This window comes from Orcinus orca, chromosome X, assembly GCF_937001465.1.
Source record: "Orcinus orca chromosome X, mOrcOrc1.1, whole genome shotgun sequence".
NCBI classification, from domain to species: domain Eukaryota; kingdom Metazoa; phylum Chordata; class Mammalia; order Artiodactyla; family Delphinidae; genus Orcinus; species Orcinus orca.
Window position 1 is genome coordinate 109,292,593 of NC_064580.1, and position 19,609 is coordinate 109,312,201.

The window sequence follows — 19,609 nt, forward strand, 5'->3', positions numbered from 1 at the left end:
TTAGCCATTATTCACATCTTTATTATATAGTCACTATCTGTTTACCTGTATGTGTCTTCCATATTAGCTTGATGAGCTTTTGGAGGAGAAAGAAATTGCCATAATGATATTGGTACCACTATGTCATCATCTAGAGCAAAGCATTTGTTCCAGAACCCAGACAAATGACAGATAATATATTTTTTAAAGGCTGTGACTTAAAACTACATCATGGAGTGAGTTGGGGAAAAAACAAAGGGTGAAATAATAAGAAGCAAATTCTAAAATAAAATGGATGTAGAGAATTTCAAATTCCATTGAAGAATGCAATGACTTTAGGGTTCGTTAAAACTCAGGTCCCCTAAAATATCAGATCCTTTGAGATTTTGTCTTTCCTCTCAATTTATATCAAAGATGACTGATTCATTGAATAACAAACTACCTGTAATATATTTTCTCAACTGTAGGACTCACACTCTCAGTAACAACTGTGGGGACCCACTTGGAACCCCAGAGTTGGTATGAAGATTATATTAAACTGAAGACATTTGAGAATCAACAGCTGTAGAAAGAAGCCTTCTGAAAACTTTCCTTATCTGACTAAAAACAGAAACTTGTGGGAAATGGGGCTGCCATAAATTCCATTTTTGGGGTACCTCTACTCCCAGGAGAGAGAACAGTGGTAAACCTACCATAAATACCCTCTTGGGAAGTTTCAAGGCCAAGAAGAAGTCAGAAAGACCACTTGCACCTGCATAAACAAACATTATTACAAAATTTCTTATCTCCCATTTGCTGTCCTAAAACTTAATTTGTCTTTCCTGAAGAAATCTTCTTTGTTCTTCCCATAGAAGAGAAGCCTTTTATTTTCCCTCCCTTTTCCCTATTAACTTAGGTTTATAAACCTTTAACTTCAGGCATTTAACAGGCTGGCTACTTCTTTTGTTAGCTACCATACACATAGGAAAGACTATTTTTTTTTACTTGTTAATCTATCTTTTGTTGGTTTAATTAGCAGGCCCCAAATGCGAAACCTTAAGAGGAAGAGTAGAACATCACTGGTTTATAGGACATTTGGGTAGTCAAATATTCACATGGTGATAGTGAGATAACAAAGATAATCAAAGTGGCCACTGAGATACTACAAAATCTAAACCACATAAATTTCTCATTTCCTGAAATATTTAGGTAAACTACCCCATGTGGAATAGACTGATTTTGGTCATCAAAGTTTGTATTAGGAACAGTTTTGAAATCATAGTTAATTGTACTGTAAATATGATTTAGTGAGTGTAAATTCATATTCCAGTCGGCACCTGGGAGGCTGCCTTTTACCAGCTTTTCAACCCAATGTTAACTGACTTGAATTTTGTGAAGCCCAGGATATCCTTGTATAATAAGGCAGATCATGTTAGTGAGGACACTAGTCCCTAGAATAAGAGAAATCAGCACTTTGGAGGGGAATATGTACAAAAGAGCCAATCATATTTTGTTTAGTAAATATTGCTCTAGTTGTTCCATTGCACTGAAAAATGACCTTATACATGGAAGTTTACTACTACTAAATAGAAAGTAGAATAATCTTCCGTGGATCTCTTGGTGATTTTGCTAAAAATATTATAACTGTTATTTTCATTCCTAAACTAAAGCTAATATTACACATTGGCACATTATTTGGTTTAATTACCATTCACAGAATTATTGAAAATGAAGAAATGCTAATTACATGAGTGAAGCTTGTAGTTTTTAGGTTACTGTTTATTGTATTAGATTTGGTGTAATGTCTCAGATGACACTGGAGGCAGGTTCGAAAATTAACTGGCCTCATTATGAGATTTAATTGATTTGTGTCAGTAAACTGAGGGAACTTTGACCTTGCAGCAAAATCTCATCCAAGCTGTTTGCCACAAGGATGTAATTTGATAGGCAACTCTAAGCCACTAGAAGACAAGTTAAAAAAAGTATAGCATCGATATAAATGTTCTTAGGCTGATGATATCCTGAGGCTGGGAAAACACTTCCACCATCTTGACTCTTCACTTCATCAACAGGCATTTTATGACTCATATTTACTTGAATTGCATTTAGATCCTTTAATGGTTTCACACATCTAAAGTTACTGGTCTAGAGAGAGAGACGGAAGATGCCGGAAGAGTAAGACGTGGAGATCACCTGCCTCTCCACAGATACATCAGAAATACATCTACACGTGAAACAACTCCTACAGAACACCCACTGAACGCTGGCAGAAGACCTCAGACCTCGCAAAAGGCAAGAAAGTCCCCATGTACCTGGGTAGGGCAAAAGAAAAAAGAATAAACAGAGACAAAAGAATAGGGACGGGACCTGCACCACTGGGAGGGAGCTGTGAAGGAGGAAAGGTTTCCACACACTAGGAAGCTCCTTCGCGGGCGGAGACTGCGGGTGGTGGAGGGGGGCAGCTTCGGGGCCGCGGAGGAGAGCACAGCAACAGGGGTGCGGAGGGAAAAAGCGGAGAGATTCCCGCAAAGAGGATCGGTGCCGACCGGCACTCACCAGCCCGAGAGGCTTGTCTACTCACCTGCTGGGGCGGGCGGGGGCTGGGAGCTGAGGCTCCGGCTTTGCTGAGAGCGAAGGGAGAGGACTGGGGTTGGCAGCATGAACACAGCCTGAAGGGGGCTAGTGCGCCATGGCTAGCCGGGAGGGAGTCCAGGGAAAAGTCTGGACCTGCCGAAGAGGCAAGAGACTTTTTCTTGCCTCTTTGTTTCATGGTGTGCGAGGAGACGGGATTAAGAGCGCTGCTTAAAGGAGCTCTAGAGATGGGCACAAGCCGTGGCTAAAAGCACGGACCCCAGAGACGGGCATGAGACGCTAAGGCTGCTGCTGCCACCACCAAGAAGCCTATGTGGGAGAACAGGTCACTCTCCACACCTCCCTTCCGGGGAGACTGTGCAGCCCGCCACTGCCAGGGTCCCGGGATCCAGGGAAAACTTCCCCGGGAGAACGCACGGCGCGCCTCAGGTTGGTTCAACGTCACGCTGGCCTCTGCCGCTGTAGGCCCACCCGTGCTCAGTGCCCCTCCCTCCCCCCGGCCTGAGTGAGCCAGAGCCCCCGAATCAGTGGCTCCTTTAACCCCGTCCTGTGTGAGCGAAGAACAGATGCCCTCCAGCGACCTACAGGCAGATGCAGGGCCAAATCCAAAGCGGAGCCCGGGGAGCTGTGCAAACAAAGAAGAGAAAGGGAACTTTGATAACAAGATATATTTTTTCCCCTTTTCCTCTTCTTGTGAGTGTGTATGTGTATGCTTGTGTGTGAGATTTTGACTGTATAGCTTTGCTTTCACCATTTGTCCTAGGGGTCTGTCTGTCAGTTTTTGGGGTTTTTTTGGTATTTTGGGGGTTTTTTTTGTTTTTGTTTTTGTTTTTTTTTTGCGGTACACGGGCCTCTCACTGTTGTGGCCTCTCCCGTTGCGGAGCACAGGCTCCGGATGCTCAGGCTCAGCGGCCATGGCTCACGGACCCAGCCGCTCTGCGGCACGTGGGACCCTGCCAAACCGGGGAACTAACCCGTGTCCCCTGCATTGGCAGGCACACTCCCAACCACTGTGCCACCAGGGAAGCCCAATTTTTTTTTTTAATAATTATGTTTTATTTTAATAACTTTATTTTATTTTATCTTACTTTATTTTATTATGTCCTCCTTCTTTTTTTCTACTTTTTCTCTCTTTCATTCTGAGCTGTGTGGATGAAAGGCTCTTGGTGCTGCAGCCAGGAGTCAATGCTGTGCCTCTGAGGTGGGAGAGCCAACTTCAGGACACTGGTCCACAAGAGACTTCCCAGCTGCCCGTAATATCAAACGGGGAAAATCTCCCAGAGAGCTCCATCTCAACACCAACACCCAGCTTCACTCAATGACCAGCAAGCTACAGTGCAGGACACACTATGCCAAACAACTAGCAAGACAGGAACACAACCCGACCCATTAACAGAGAGGCTGCCTAAAATCATAATAAGGCCACAGACACCCCAAAACACACCACCACACGTGGACCTGCCCACCAGAAAGACAAGATCCAGCCCCATCCACCAGAACACAGGCACTAGACCCCTCCACCAGGAAGCCTACACAAGCCACTGGACCAACTTTAGCCACTGGGGACAGACACCAAAAACAACGGGAACTACGAACCTGCAGCCTGTGAAAAGGAGACCCCAAACACAGTAAGATAAGCATAATGAGAAGAAAGAAAAACACACAGCAGATGAAGGAGCAAGATAAAAACCCACCAGACCTAACAAATGCAGAGGAAATAAGCAGTCTACCTGAAAAAAATTTAGAATAATGATAGTAAAGATGGTCCAAAATCTTGGAAATAGAGAAAATGCAAGAAACATTTAACAAGGACCTAGAAGAAATAAAGGGGAAACAAGCAACGATGAACAACACAATAAATGAAATTAAAAATACTCTAGAAGGGATCAATAGCAGAATAACTGAGGCAGAAGAACGGATAAGTGACCTGGAAGATAAAATAGTGGAAATAACTACTGCAGAGCAGAAGAAAGAAAATAGAATGAAAAGAACTGAGGACAGTCTCAGAGACATTGGGGACAACATTAATTGCACAAACATTCGAATTACAGGGGTCGAAGAAGAAAAAAAGAAAGGGACTGAGAAATTTTTTGAAGTGTTTATAGTTGAAAACTTCCCTAATATGGGAAAGGAAATAGTTAATCAAGACCATGAAGCACAGAGAGTCCCATAAAGGATAAATCCAAGGAGAAACACTCCAAGACACATATTAATCAAACTGTCAAAAATTAAATACAAAGAAAACATATTAAAAACAGCAAGGGAAAAACAACAAATAGCACACAAGGTAATCCCCATAAAGTTAACAGCTGATCTTTCAGCAGGAACTCTGCAAGCCAGAAGGAACTGGCAGGACATATTTAAAGTGATGAAGGAGAAAAGGCTGCAACCAAGATTACTCTACCCAGCAAGGATCTCATTCAGATTTGATGGAGAAATTAAAACCTTCACAGACAAGCAAAAGCTGACAGAGTTCAGCACCACCAAACCAGCTTTACAACAAATGCTAAAGGATCTTCTCTAGGCAAGAAACACAAGAGAAGGAAAAAACCTACAATAACGAACCCAAAACAATTAAGAAAATGGGAATAGGAACATACATATCGATAATTACCTTAAATGTAAATAGATTAAATGCTCCCACCAAAAGACACAGACTGGCTGAATGGATACAAAAAGAAGATCCATATATATGCTGTCCACAAGAGACCCACTTCAGACCTAGGGACACATACAGACTGAAAGTAAGAGGATGGAAAAAGATATTCCATGTAAATGGAAATCAGAAGAAAGCTGGAGTAGCAATTCTCATATCAGACAAAATAGACTTTAAAATAAAGACTATTACAAGAGACAAAGAAGGACACTACATAATGATAAAGGGATCAATCCAAGAAGAAGATGTAACAATTGTAAATATTTATGCACCCAACATAGGAGCCCCTCAATACATAAGGCAAATACTAACAGCCATAAAAGGGGAAATCGACATTAACACATTAATAGTAGGAGACTTTAACACCCCACTTTCACCAATGGACAGATCATCCAAAATGAAAATAAAAAAGGAAACACAAGCTTTAAATGATACATTAAACAAGATGGACTTAATTGATATTTATAGGTCATTCCACCCAAAAACAACAGAATACACATTTTTCTCAAGTGCTCATGGAACATTCTCCAAGATAGATCATATCTTGGGTCACAAATCAGGCCTTGGTAAATTTAAGAAAGTTGAAATTGTATCAAGTATCTTTTCCCACCACAACGCTATGAGACTAGATGTCAATTACAGGAAAAGATCTGTAAAAAATACAAACACATGGCGGCTAAACAATACACTACTTAATAACGAAGCGATCACTGAAGAAATCAAAGAGGAAATCAAAAAATACCTAGAAACAAATGAAAATGGAGACACGATGACCCAAAACCTATGGGATGCAGCAAAAGCAGTTCTAAGAGGGAAGTTGATACCAATACAATCCTACCTTAAGAAACAGGGAACATCTCGAATAAACAACCTGACCTTGCCCCTAAAGCATTTAGAGAAAGAAGAACAAAAATACCCCAACGTTAGCAGAAGGAAAGTAATCGTAAAGATCTGATCAGAAATAAATGAAAAAGAAATGACGATAGCAAAGATCAATAAAACTAAAAGCTGGTTCTTTGAGAAGATAAACAACATAGATAAACCACTAGCCAGACTCATCAAGAAAAAAAGGGAGAAGACTCAAATCAATAGAATTAGAAATGAAAAAGGAGAAGTAACAACTGATACTGCAGAAATACAAAAGATCATAAGAGATTACTACAAGCAGCTCCATGCCAAAATAATGGACAACCTGGAAGAAATGGACAAATTCTTAAAAATGCACATCCTGCCAAGACTGAATCAGGAAGAAATAGAAAATATGAACAGACCAATCACAAGCACTGAGATTGAAACTGTGATTAAATTCATCCAACTAACAAAAGCCCAGGACCAGGTGGCTTCACAGCCGAATTCTATCACACATTTAGAGAAGAGCTAACACCTATCCTTCTCAAACTCTTCCAAAATATAGCAGAGGGAGGAACACTCCCAAACTCATTCTACGAGGCCACCATCACCCTGATACCAAAACCAGACAAGGATGTCACAAAGAAAGAAAACTACAGGCCAATATCACTGATGAACATAGATGCAAAAATCCTCAACAAAATACTAGCAAACAATCCAACAGCACATTAAAAGGATCATTCACCATGATCAAGTGAGGTTTATCCCAGGAATGCAAGGATTCTTTAATATATGCAAATCAATCAACGTGATACACCATATTCACAAGTTGAAGTATAAAAGCCATATGATCGTCTCAATAGATGCAGAGAAAACTTTTGACAAAATTCAACACCGATTTATGATAAAAACCCTGCAGAAATAGGCATAGAGAGAACTTTCCTCAACATAATAAAGGCCATATATGACAAACCGATAGCCCACATCATCCTCAATAGTGATAAACTGAAACCATTTCCACTAAGATCAGGAACAATACAAGGTTGCCCACTCTCACCACTCTTATTCAACATAGTTTTGGAAGTTTTAGCCACAGCAGTCAGAGAAGAAAAAGAAATAAAAGGAATGCAAATCATAAAAGAAGAAGTAAAGCTGTCACTGTTTGCATCTGACATGATACTATACATAGAGTATCCTAAAGATGCTACCAGAAAACTACTAGAGCTAATCAATGAATTTGGTAAAGTAGCAGGATAGAAAATTAATGCACAGAAATCTCTGGCATTCCTATACAGTAATGATGAAAAATCTGAAAGTGAAATTAAGAAAACACTCCCATTTACCACTGCAACAAAAAGAATAAAATACCTGGGAATAAACCTACCAAAGGAGACCAAAGACCTGTATGCAGAAAATTATAAGACACTGATGAAAAAAATTAAATATGATACAAATAGGTGGAGAGATATACCATGTTCTTGGATTGGAAGAATCAACATTGTGAAAATGACTCTACTATCCAAAGCAATCTACATATTCAATGAAATCCCTATCAAATTACCACTGGCATTTTTCACAGACTAGAACAAAAAATTTCACAATTTTTGTGGAAACACAAAAGACCCCGAATAGCCAAAGCAATCTTGAGAACGAGAAATGGAGCTGGAGGAATCAGGCTCCCTGACTTCAGACTATACTACAAAGCTACAGTAATCAAGACAATATGGTACTGGCACAGAAACAGAAATATAGATCAATGGAACAGGATAGAAAGCCCAGAGATAAACCCATGCATATATGGTCACCTTATCTTTGATAAAGGAGGCAGGAATGTACAGTGGAGAAAGGACAGCCTCTTCAATAAGTGGTGCTGGGAAAACTAGACAGGTACATGTACAAGTATGAGATTAGAACACTCCCTAACACCATACACAAAAATAAGCTCAAAATGGATTAAAGACCTAAATGTAAGGCCAGAAACTATCAAACTCTTAGAGGAAAACATAGGCAGAACACTCTATGACATAAATCACAGAAAAATCCTTCTTGACCCACCTCCTAGAGAAATGGAAATAAAAACATAAATTAAAAAATGGGACCTAATGAAACTTCAAAGCTTTTGCACAGCAAAGGAAACCATAAACAAGACCACAAGACAACCCTCAGAATGGGAGAAAGTATTTGCAAATGAAGCAACTGACAAAGGATTAAACTCCAAAATCTACAAGCAGCTCATGCAGCTCAATAACGAAAAACCAAACAGCCCAATCCAAAAATGGGCAGAAGACCTAAATAGACATTTCTTCAAAGAAGATAAACAGACTGCCAACAAATACATGAAAGAAAGCTCAACATCATTAATCATTAGAGAAATGCAAATCAAAACTACAATGAGATATCATCTCACACCAGTCAGAATGGCCATCATCAAAAAATCTAGAAGGAATAAATGCTGGAAAGGTTGTGGAGAAAAGGGAACACTCTTGCACTGCTGCTGGGAATGTGAATTGCTACAGCCACTATGGAGAACAGTATGGAGTTTCCTTAAAATACTACAAATAGAACCACCATATGACCCAGTAATCCCACTACTGGGCATATACCCTGGGAAAACCATAATTCAAAAAGAATCATGTACCAAAATGATTATTGCAGCTCTATTTACAATAGCCAGGAGATGGAAACAACCTAAGTGTCCTTCATCGGATGAATGGATAAAGAAGATGTGGCACATATATACAATGGAATATTACTCAGCCATAAAAAGAAACGAAATTGAGTTATTTGTAGTGAGGTGGATGGACCTAGAGTCTGTCATACAGAGTGAAGTAAGTTAGAAAGAGAAAGACAAATACTGTATGCTAACACATATATACGGAATCTAAGAAAAAAAAATGTCATGAAGAACCTAGAGGTAAGATGGGAATAAAGACACAGACCTACTAGGAATGGACTTGAGGATATGGGGAGGGGGAAGGGTAAGCTGTGACAAAGTGAGAGAGTGGCATGGACATATATACACTACCAAACGTAAAATAGATAGCTAGTGGGAAGCAGCCACATAGCACAGGGAGATCAGCTCGGTGCTTTGTGACCACCTAGAGGGGTGGGTTAGGGAGGATGGGAGGAAGGGATACGCAAGAGGGAAGAGATATGGGAACATATGTATATGTATAACTGATTCACTTTGTTATAAAGCAGAAACTAACACACCATTGTAAAGCATTTATACTCCAATAAAGATGTAAAAATTAAAAAAATAAAAATAATAAATTTTCTGGTCTAAAGAAGCCTCTTTTCCCACTCATCTCTCTGACAGATTGTACTCTGAGAACAATTACGTTGGGGAAAATGTATTTAAAAGTATTCAGAATTTTAAAACGAAACAACAAAAAACTTTACCTGAAGCCTTACTACCTTTTCCATGTAATTTTTTAATCAGCCTGGGAGTAAATATATTTATTTCTTTGAAACATTTGAGGATAGTTTAATATTTTAATTAGCTATTTACACATGGAAAAAATTACATAAGTAATTACAGATATTCAGCTTAATTAAAAGCATTAGGAGGTATTAAATGTGAAAGAACAGATTTTTTAATTAAATATTTCAAGTTTTTCTTTTCAAAATCTTCTATACTTAAAACAGAGGTAGTAACAGTTTTATCTGAATCAGTTATGCTAGAAATAGCACAAGTCAAGTATTAGACATTTTTTTAAGTGAACTGGTTATAATCTTTTGGATTCACTTAAAGTTCTGTTTCACTCCTCACTTATTAAAAATGTTTTAGTGAGATGAGCCTTCATTGCTATTGATAAATATTTTACTAACATTGGAAAAACTCAGAGGTCCGAAGGTTTAACTTGAAAATCTCCCAAAGAGACATACCTGCAGGAAGGATGGTTCTGAATAAGCTGACCACAGTGTTCTTTTTGTAGTGAAACTGGTGAATCCCATCTATGCATCAGTGTAAAGAAGATAGTCAAGAGACTGGAGTGCTAAGCTTTGGAAGCGGCTGACAAATGCTAATAGAAAAGCCATAGTAGTAAGTCAAAGTTAAGTTTTAGATAAAGCAGGGGAAAGTTCATTCTCCTCCTAGTAAGACTGGGCTGATGGAAAAGAATATCTGTGGAGCTTTTGAATAAATGACTCTTTAAGCTTACAGTCCTCACAGCTTCCTAAACTTCAGGTGTAGGTGATGAGAGAGCTGTGAAGTAAATTTAAAATGCCAACAATTTTTTTCTCTCCATTAAATGGAAATCATTAAACTGAAATTTGGAGTATGCTGCCTTTACAAAAATAAGAAAAAAGCAAAAGGAAAAGCAAAATCATCTTTGTTTGGAGAAGAAATCCAAGAGGATTTGGGAAATGAACATGGTCCCATGAAAAGAACTACTCTATCACATGAGTTGCTCTTAGGAAAATCTGAATATTAGAGTTAGATAGTGACTCATAAACAACTCTTCTCTCACTGCACTATTTAACAAATTTCATTAATATTCTTCAAAAACATGATATTTAAATATTGTTTAATATTCCACAGTAGGAATATATCATAATTTACTTAACCATTTCACTATTGTTGGACATTTGTGCTTTTTCACATATCACCGTAATGAACAGTTTTGCTTACCAATCTTTGCCCACATATTGATAATTTACTAAAGTTTAATTTCTAAAACTTGAGATGCTAGACAAAGGCAGGGAATGTTCTAAAATTCTTGAAGAGTTTGCTAATTCACATTTTCACCAACATAGCATGAATGCTCATCACTTCGAGCAAAATACTGTATATTACACTTTTCCATTATTGTTAGTTTGATAGGCAAAAAGTTATTTCTATTTTTAGCCAGTTAAATTTCAGGCTTTGTTAAAAATACAGTATAATTTAAGTTACTAGCAAAGGTATTTCAGATGGCTGTTATCATAAATCATAAAGGTACACTTAACTCACAAGTAACAGATCACCTCCTCAGGAGAAGGGATTGTCTCCTTTTAACCATTCTTAACTTTTTAATTTATTTTTATTTTTAAAATTTTAAAAATTCTTTTTAAATTCTTTATTTTTAAATTGAAGTATAGTTAATTTACAATGTTGTGTTAGTTTCAGCTGTACAGCAATTGATTGAGATATATATGTATGCATAACTGAATATATATTTTTTTCTTTCAGATTCTTTTCCATTATAGGTTATTATAAGATATTGAATATAGTTCCCTGTGCTATACAGTAGGTCCTTGTTGTTTATATGTTTTATATATTGTAGTGTGTATATGGTAATCACAAACTCCTAATTTATCTCTCCCTCTGCACCCCCCCCACTATCCCCTTTGATAACCATAAGTTTTTTTTTTAAATTTGTTTATTTATTTATTTATTTATCTTGGCTGTGCCGGGTCTTAGTTGCAGCATGCAGACTTCTTAATTGCAGCATGCAGACTCTTAGTTGTGGCATGCATGTGGGATCTAGTTCCCTGGCCAGGGGTCATACCCCAGCTCCCTGCTTTGGGAGAATGGAGTCTTACTGGACCACCAGGGAAGTCCCAGTAACCAGAAGTTTGTTTCCTATGTCTGTGGGTTTATTTCTGTCTTTTAAATAAGTTCATTTATATCATTTTTTAGATTCCACATATAAGTGATATTATATGATATTTACCTTTCTCTGTCTGGTCAACTTCACGTAATATGATAATCTCTAGGTCTGTCCATGTTGCTGCAAATGACATTATTTTATTCTTTTTTTGTGGCTGAGTAATATTCCATTGTGTATATATACCATATCATCTTTCTCCATCTGTTGATGGACATTTAGGTTGCTTCCATGTCTTGGCTATTGTAAATAGTGTTGCTATGAACATTAGGGTGCATGTATCTTTTCAAATTATGGTTTTCTCCAGATATATGGCCAGGAGTGGGATTGCAGTTTCATATGGTAACTCTATTTTTAGTTTTTTAAGGAACCTCCAAACTGTTCTCCATAGTGGCTGCAACAATTTACATTCCCACCAACAGTATAGGAGGGTTCCTTTTTCTCCACACCCTCTCCAGCATTTATTATTTGTAGACTTTTTAATGATGGTCATTCTGACTGGTGTGAGGTGGTACCTCATTGTAGTTTTGCTTTGCATTTCTCTAATAATTAGCAATACTGGGCATCCTTTCATGTGCCTGTTGGCCATCCATATGTCTTCTTTGGAGAAATGTCTGTTTAGATCTTCTGCCCATTTTTTTGGTTGGGTTGTTTGTATTCCTTTTATATTAAACTGTATGAGCAGTTTTTATATTTTATATAAAATAAAATAAAACAAGGGAAATTAATCCCTTGTCGGTAGCATCATTTGCAAATATTTTCTCTCAGTCCATAGGTTGTCTTTTCGTTTTGTTTATGGTTTCCTTTGCTATGTAAAAGCTTTTAAGTTTAATTAGATCCCATTTGTTTATTTTTGATTTTGTTCCATTACTCTAGGAGACAGATCCAAAAAAAACATTGCTGTGATTTATGTCAAAGAATGTTCTGCCTATGTTTTCCTCTAGGAGTTTTATAGTATCTGGCCTTACATTTAGGTCTTTGATCCATTTTGAGTTTATTTTTGTGTATGATGTTAGGGAGTGTTCGAATTTATTCTTCTACATGTAGCTGTCCAGTTTTCCCAGCACCAGTTATTGAAGAGACTGCCTTTTCTCTATTGTATATTCTTGCTTCCTTTATCATAGACTGATTGACCACAGATGTGTGGGTTTATTTCTGGGCTTTCTACCCTGTTTCATTGATCTATATGTCTGTTTTTGTGCCAGTAGCATACTGTTTTTATTACTGTACCTTTGTATAGTATAGTCCGAAGTCAAGGAGCATGATTCCTCCAGCTCCATTTTTCTTGTAAAATACTATATTACACTTTTTCATTATTGTTAATTTGATAGGCAAAAAGTTACTTCTATTTGTATCTACTTTATGATTGAGGATATAACAAAGGGATGTAAAATAGAATAGGATAAAATGTAGGATAAGTGTGCATATATTGTTTTAGCTCTGTATATTCATCATTGATTTATCATGTATTTACTGAACTTCTATATCACTTTTTTGGATCTTGAATCAGTATATGTGAATCATTCTCTGTTAGTCTTTAAGAAACTCATACTGTATTTGTAGAAATGGGTGTATAAACGAATAGTTATAGCATATTGAGGTAACTTCCAAAAACTAATTGTAGAAAGCTCTTCAGGAAGAAAAGAATAACTGGGGGCAGATGATGGAGAGACTAAGCTTCACAGAAATAGTAGCATTTGAGTTTAATTTTGGTGATTGAGATTGCTTGATGTACAAGTGCAGGAGGGGAAGCGTTTTTCAGAATAAAGAAGAGGGCTTCCCTGGTGACGCAGCGGTTGAGAGTCCGCCTGCCGATGCAGGGGACACAGGTTCGTGCCCCGGTCCGGGAAGATCCCGCATGCCACGAAGCAGCTAGGCCCGTGAGCCATGGCTGCTGAGCCTGCGCGTCCGGAGCCTGTGCTCCACAACAGGAGAGGCCACAGCGGTGAGAGGCCCATGTACCACAAAAACCAAAACAAAACAAAAAGAATAAAGAAGAGAATGTATAAATTCAGGAAGTATGAAGGAAATGGTGTGTTCACAGAACTGCAAAGAGGTTGGTGTGATTAGAGTGTGGAGTTCATTTTGGTGAGTGAGAAATAATGAAAGAAAAGTGAATTGTAGTCTGATAGTGAAGGATCAGTCTCTGACCTTCAACATAACATTTTAACTAGTGAAAATGTTTCTACTATATATTTCCATAGTATCATGAACATCTCATAACACACCACGTTTTAATTACTTATTAGTTTCACTGTCTTTAGACTCTGACATCCATCACGGCAGGGAGTGTACCTGTCAGACTCACCTTCATATCTCTAGTTCCTAGCACAGTGCCTGATGAATAAATAAATGGATGAATGAACTTTATAACATAGGCATCAAGGATTTATTGAAGCAAGGATTTGTTAAACAAAAGAATAACTATATAAAATTTGTTATAAAAATATATATTTATATAAATATTATGGTGGGTTGAAGAGTGACCTCCGAAAAGTTATGTCTAAGTCCTAACCCTCCAGCTCCAGTGAATGTGACCTCATTTGGAAATAGGGTATTTGCAGATGTACTTAAGGATCTCAAGATGAGATCATACTAGATGTAGGGTGGGCCCTAACTTCAAGGACAGGTTCCTTTATCAGAGAAAGGAGAGGGAAATTTGATACACAGACACACATGAGTGAAGGCCACATGAAGATGGAGGCAGAAATTGGAGTTATGCTTTCACTAACCAAGGAGGCACCACAGCCTGGACAAATTAAGGGATTATTCTTCCCTAAAACCTTCAGAGGAAGCATGGCCCTGCCAACACATTGATTTTGGTCTTCGGGGCTCTAGAAATGTAAGAAAATAGATTTCTGTTGTTTAAAACCACTTAGTTTGTAGTAATTTTTTACAGCAGCCCTAGGAAACTAAAATATAACATTATATATCTGTATTAGTCAATTATTTATGTTTAACCACTAGTAGGAAAGTGAGGAATGGAATAAAAGAAGAAAGGCTGAAGATAGGATAAAAATTAAGGAGGGCATTTATTGTTAATGGACCAGGTCAGAAATGATAGGAGAATGAAAAAAGCCTGTAGCAAGGGAGTATATCTTGTACATTTAGAAGATAGAACTTATAGATATATTGGATTTCAGGGGGAATAAGTAAGAGAAGATAAAGATGAGCCCTAGATTTCTCCACAAGCATTTGATTGACTGATCATTTTATTAACAGAAATAAATACTGCAAGGGGGAATCATGGATTTGGTAGATCTGCACCTTAAACTGAGGTATTATTTGTCATATGTAGCCAGGGAAATACCTTTGACGTTAGCTTAGTGGTCAGCTATTTATTTATACAGCGATTTCATAATAGTATAAGTCTTCCATTTTTTTGCCTAGGGACTCTGTGTACATGTTGGTGGATACTTTTAATACTCTGCCATGAAGCTGACAACTGCACTTTAGCCCTCACTTCCTGCTTGTACAGAGTCTCAGTGTGATTAGCCTGTTGTGTGTCCCAGCTGTTACCTACTGCTTCAGACAGCCATGAATTTAATCAATTGCCTGTAACTATTTTTGACAAACACCCATTTGGAAAAGTCTTTTTACTCCTGGTGACCTCCAAGTCAGATCAAATAAGACAGCCTCACAAGTATGGTCTTCCAGGGAAATACGAGACAGGTCAAATAATGTGAATTCTTTGGGAGTGAGGCCCTGAAGGAGCTCCAGCTCCATTCTGCTCCTTCTGGCAATCACAAGGCCTGAGTTTTCATAGTGATTTCATGGTGAATGTGGGCTGGTTGGTTCTCAAAGCTATGGAGAATCTGGAGGTGGAGATTGGAATAGGGCAAATTAAAACGCCACAAAACTTGTTGCTGTTACTGAGATTCCCCTGTTTTTCTTGAATAACTTCTCCCTGAATTGCTGCAAGCCTTTGGTCAATTTCCAGATTTCTAAAAAATTTGTTTCTGATAATTTTTGCCTGTTTTTCTATTGCCTTTAGGGAGGAGAGAATTTTAGAAGGTCCCTACTCTGTCATTTTTGCTGACATTACTTTATGCTGGTTTTCATCCCGTATTTACATTTGATAAGATTTTTTTTTTTTTTGGCCACACCACATAACTTGCAGGATCTTAGTTCCCCGACCAGGGATTGAACTGGGGTCCTCTGCGGTGGAAGCGCAGAGTCCTAACCACTGGACCGCCAGGGAATTCCCAATAAGATTTTTATATTAATTACTATAGATCCCAATTATTGCTTTTATTTTTATTATTACATGTGTACTGAGGTAATATTCTGCTAAATAATATAGCCAAAGATTTTCAAGGACTGTCTTTAGTAGAAAATGGTTTGGAGAATAAACATCCCTTTAGTCTACTTCAACAGTGACCTTGCTCCCTATTCAGACCCTCATTATGTATATATGTAAAAATCAATCTTTAAAACTGCATTTTATTTACAACCTCTGAAAGTTTCTTGATTGTATATAGTAGCAGTTGAGTGACATTTTAGCTACTGTTCTTACAAAATATATCAAAGAAATCCTCACAGTATTTTTTCTTTTGAACAAAAAACTCCAGTCTTCCTCATTGTCTCTAGAAGAATTCCATCACTGGATAAAAGAATTACTAAGATTGCTAGCTGGGCAAAATCATAGAGTAACTATAACAAGAAATAATAAAAGAGAAGAAATACCTCATGTCAACAGCATAGAAAAAGACAAGTTAGAATTACTCATATTTTTTAACATAGCTGTATCTTTTATATGAAAAATCAGAGTTCTACAGAGAATAATAAATAGATTTTCCAAATGAGTTTTCACCTCTTAGGAAATAAGTAAATAAATAGGTTAATCAATACGTGGTGACTGAAATTAAGGCAGACAGTTGACTTTAAATTATTTCTGGATAATCCATACATGGCCTTACTTTCCTTGTATTTTGCCTCCATATCTCTCCTTGTTCTCTTGAATTACTAACACTAAGGAGGAAAACTCTGGATGGAATGTCTACATATGATATTCGAACAACATCCTAAAGTGAAATATAATTTATTTGGGATTAACTGTTACTCTATAATACTATGCCATTTACCTCTCATTGGAATATTTGTAAATTATGTATATAAAGGCAAAAAATTGTTTCCACAATAGTATTTTACTGTTAAATTTATATATTTATACTTATTATTATTCAGCTACTTTTAAAATCATAGACATTTCCCTATGAAAGAGACTGTTAAGATGAAGTACACATATCTCTCACTCTGCCTCTACCAATCAACACATATCTTCAACATTTTCTCTGGGCATTCCTTTTCCCCGCTTGCTTTGATATAAACTTGACCATCTCCATAAGAGGCCACTTCTCTGGAATTTTTGTCAACTGGTAGATTCCTTCATGTCTCACGTATTTTAGGTTGAGTTAGTATTTTACTTCCTCCACTTTGAAATAATTATTACACTCTTATCTTAACGTCTTGTTCAATAATTATCTTATCTTCTTGTTCAAGCAAATAAAACAAAAGTTACACAAAACCATTTCACTGAGGATGTGTCCTATTCAAAGATCTGGACTTTTGCTGAGATTTCCAGTTCGGCATTGCCTCACCTTGCACAAGCCTAAGATCTAATTTCTCATTTTTTATGGGATAGGCCACTTATCCATGAAACTCCAGCTTCATATTCCAGCCCATATTTCACTTAGCACACTTGTTTTAACTCCCTATGTCATTTTTGCAGCCTTGGGCATTTCTCTTTCTTAAAACATCACCAATATACTTAAAGTACATGTTTTATACTTTAAGCAACAGCTATGTGTTTTACACTGGAATTTTCCTTTTTTTTCTTCAGGATATCTAGTTCACTGTTCTATGGTGAGCATAAATATGGACTTTTATTTATGTTTCTAATTTTTTTAAACATCTTTATTGGAGATAATTGTTTTACAATAGTGTGTTAGTTTCTGCTTTATAACAAAGTGAATCAGTTATACATATACATATGTTACGATATCTCTTGCCTCTTGCGTCTCCCTCCCTCCCACCCTCCCTATCCCACCCCTCTAGGTGGTCACAAAGCACCGAGCTGATCTCCCTGTGCTATGCGGCTGCTTCCCACTAGCTATCTATTTTACATTTGGTAGTTTATATATGTCCATGCCACTCTCTCACTTTGTCACAGCTTACCCTTCCCCCTCCCCATATCCTCAAGTCCATTCCTAGTAGGTCTGTGTCTTTATTCCCGCCTTACCTCTAGGTTCTTCGTGACATTTTTTTTTCTTAGATTCCATATATATGTGTTAGCAAACGATATTTGTCTTTCTCTTTCTGACTTACTTCACTCTGTATGACAGACTCTAGGTCCATCCACCTCACTACAAATAACTAAATTTCATTTCTTTTTATGGCTGAGTAATATTCCATTGTATATATGTGCCACAACTTCTTTATCCATTCATCCAATGATGGACACTTAGGTTGCTTCCATCTCCTGGCTATTGTAAATAGAGCTGCAATGAACATTTTGGTACATGACTCTTTTTGAATTATGGTTTTCTCAGGGTATATGCCCAGTAGTGGGATTGCTGGGTCATATGGTACTTCTATTTGCAGTTTTTCAAGGAACCTCCATACTGTTCTCCATAGTGGCTGTACCAATTCACATTCCCAGCAGCAGTGCAAGAGTGTTCCCTTTTCTCCACACCCTCTCCAGGATTTATTGTTTCTAGATTTTTTTTAAACATCTTTATTGGGGTATAATTGCTTTACAATAGTGTGTTAGTTTCTGCTTTATAACAAAGTGAATCAGTTATACATATACATATGTTCCCATATCTCTTTCCTCTTGCGTCTCCCTCCCTCCCACTATCCCTATCCCACCCCTCCAGACGGTCACAAAGCACGGAGCTGATCTCCCTGTGCTATGTGGCTGCTTCCCACTAGCTATCTATTTTACGTTTGGTAGTATATGTCCATGCCACTCTCTCGCTTTGTCAGAGCTTACCCTTCCCACTCTGCATATCCTCAAGTCTATTCTGTAGTAGGTCTCTCTTTATTCCTGTCTTACCCCTAGGTTCTTCATGACATTTTTTTTCTTAAATTCCATATATATGTGTTAGCATACGGTTTTTGTCTTTCTCTTTCTGACTTACTTCACTCTGTATGACAGACTGAAGGTCCATCCACCTCATTACAAATAGCTCAATTTCGTTTCTTTTTATGGCTGAGTAATATTCCATTGTATATATGTGCCACATCTTCTTTATCCATTCATCCGATGATGGACACTTAGGTTGTTTCCATCTCCTGGCTATTGTAAATAGAGCTGCAATGAACATTTTGGTACATGACTCTTTTTGAATTATGGTTTTCTCAGGGTATATGCCCAGTAGTGGGATTGCTGGGCCATATGGTAGTTCTATTTGTAGCTTTTTAAGGAACCTCCATACTGTTCTCCATAGTGGCTGAACCAATTCACATTCCCAGCAGCAGTGCAAGAGTGTTCCCTTTTCTCCACACCCTCTCCAGCATTTATTGTTTCTAGATTTTTTGATGATGGCCATTCTGACTGGTGTGAGATGATATCTCATTGTAGTTTTGATTTGCATTTCTCTAATGATTAATGATGTTGAGCATTCTTTCATGTGTTTGTTGGCAGTCTGTTTATCTTCTTTGAAGAAATGTCTATTTAGGTGTTCTGCCCATTTTTGGATTGGGTTGTTTGTTTTTCTGTTACTGAGCTGCATGAGCTGCTTGTAAATTTTGGAGTTTAATCCTTTGTCAGTTGCTTCATTTGCAAATATTTTCTCCCATTCTGAGAGTTGTCTTTTGGTCTTGTTTATGGTTTCCTTTGCTGTGAAAAAGCTTTTAAGTTTCATTAGGTCCCATTTGTTTATTTTTGGTTTTATTTCCATTTCTCTAGGAGGTGGGTCAAAAAGGATCTTGCTGTGATTTACGTCATAGAGTGTTCTGC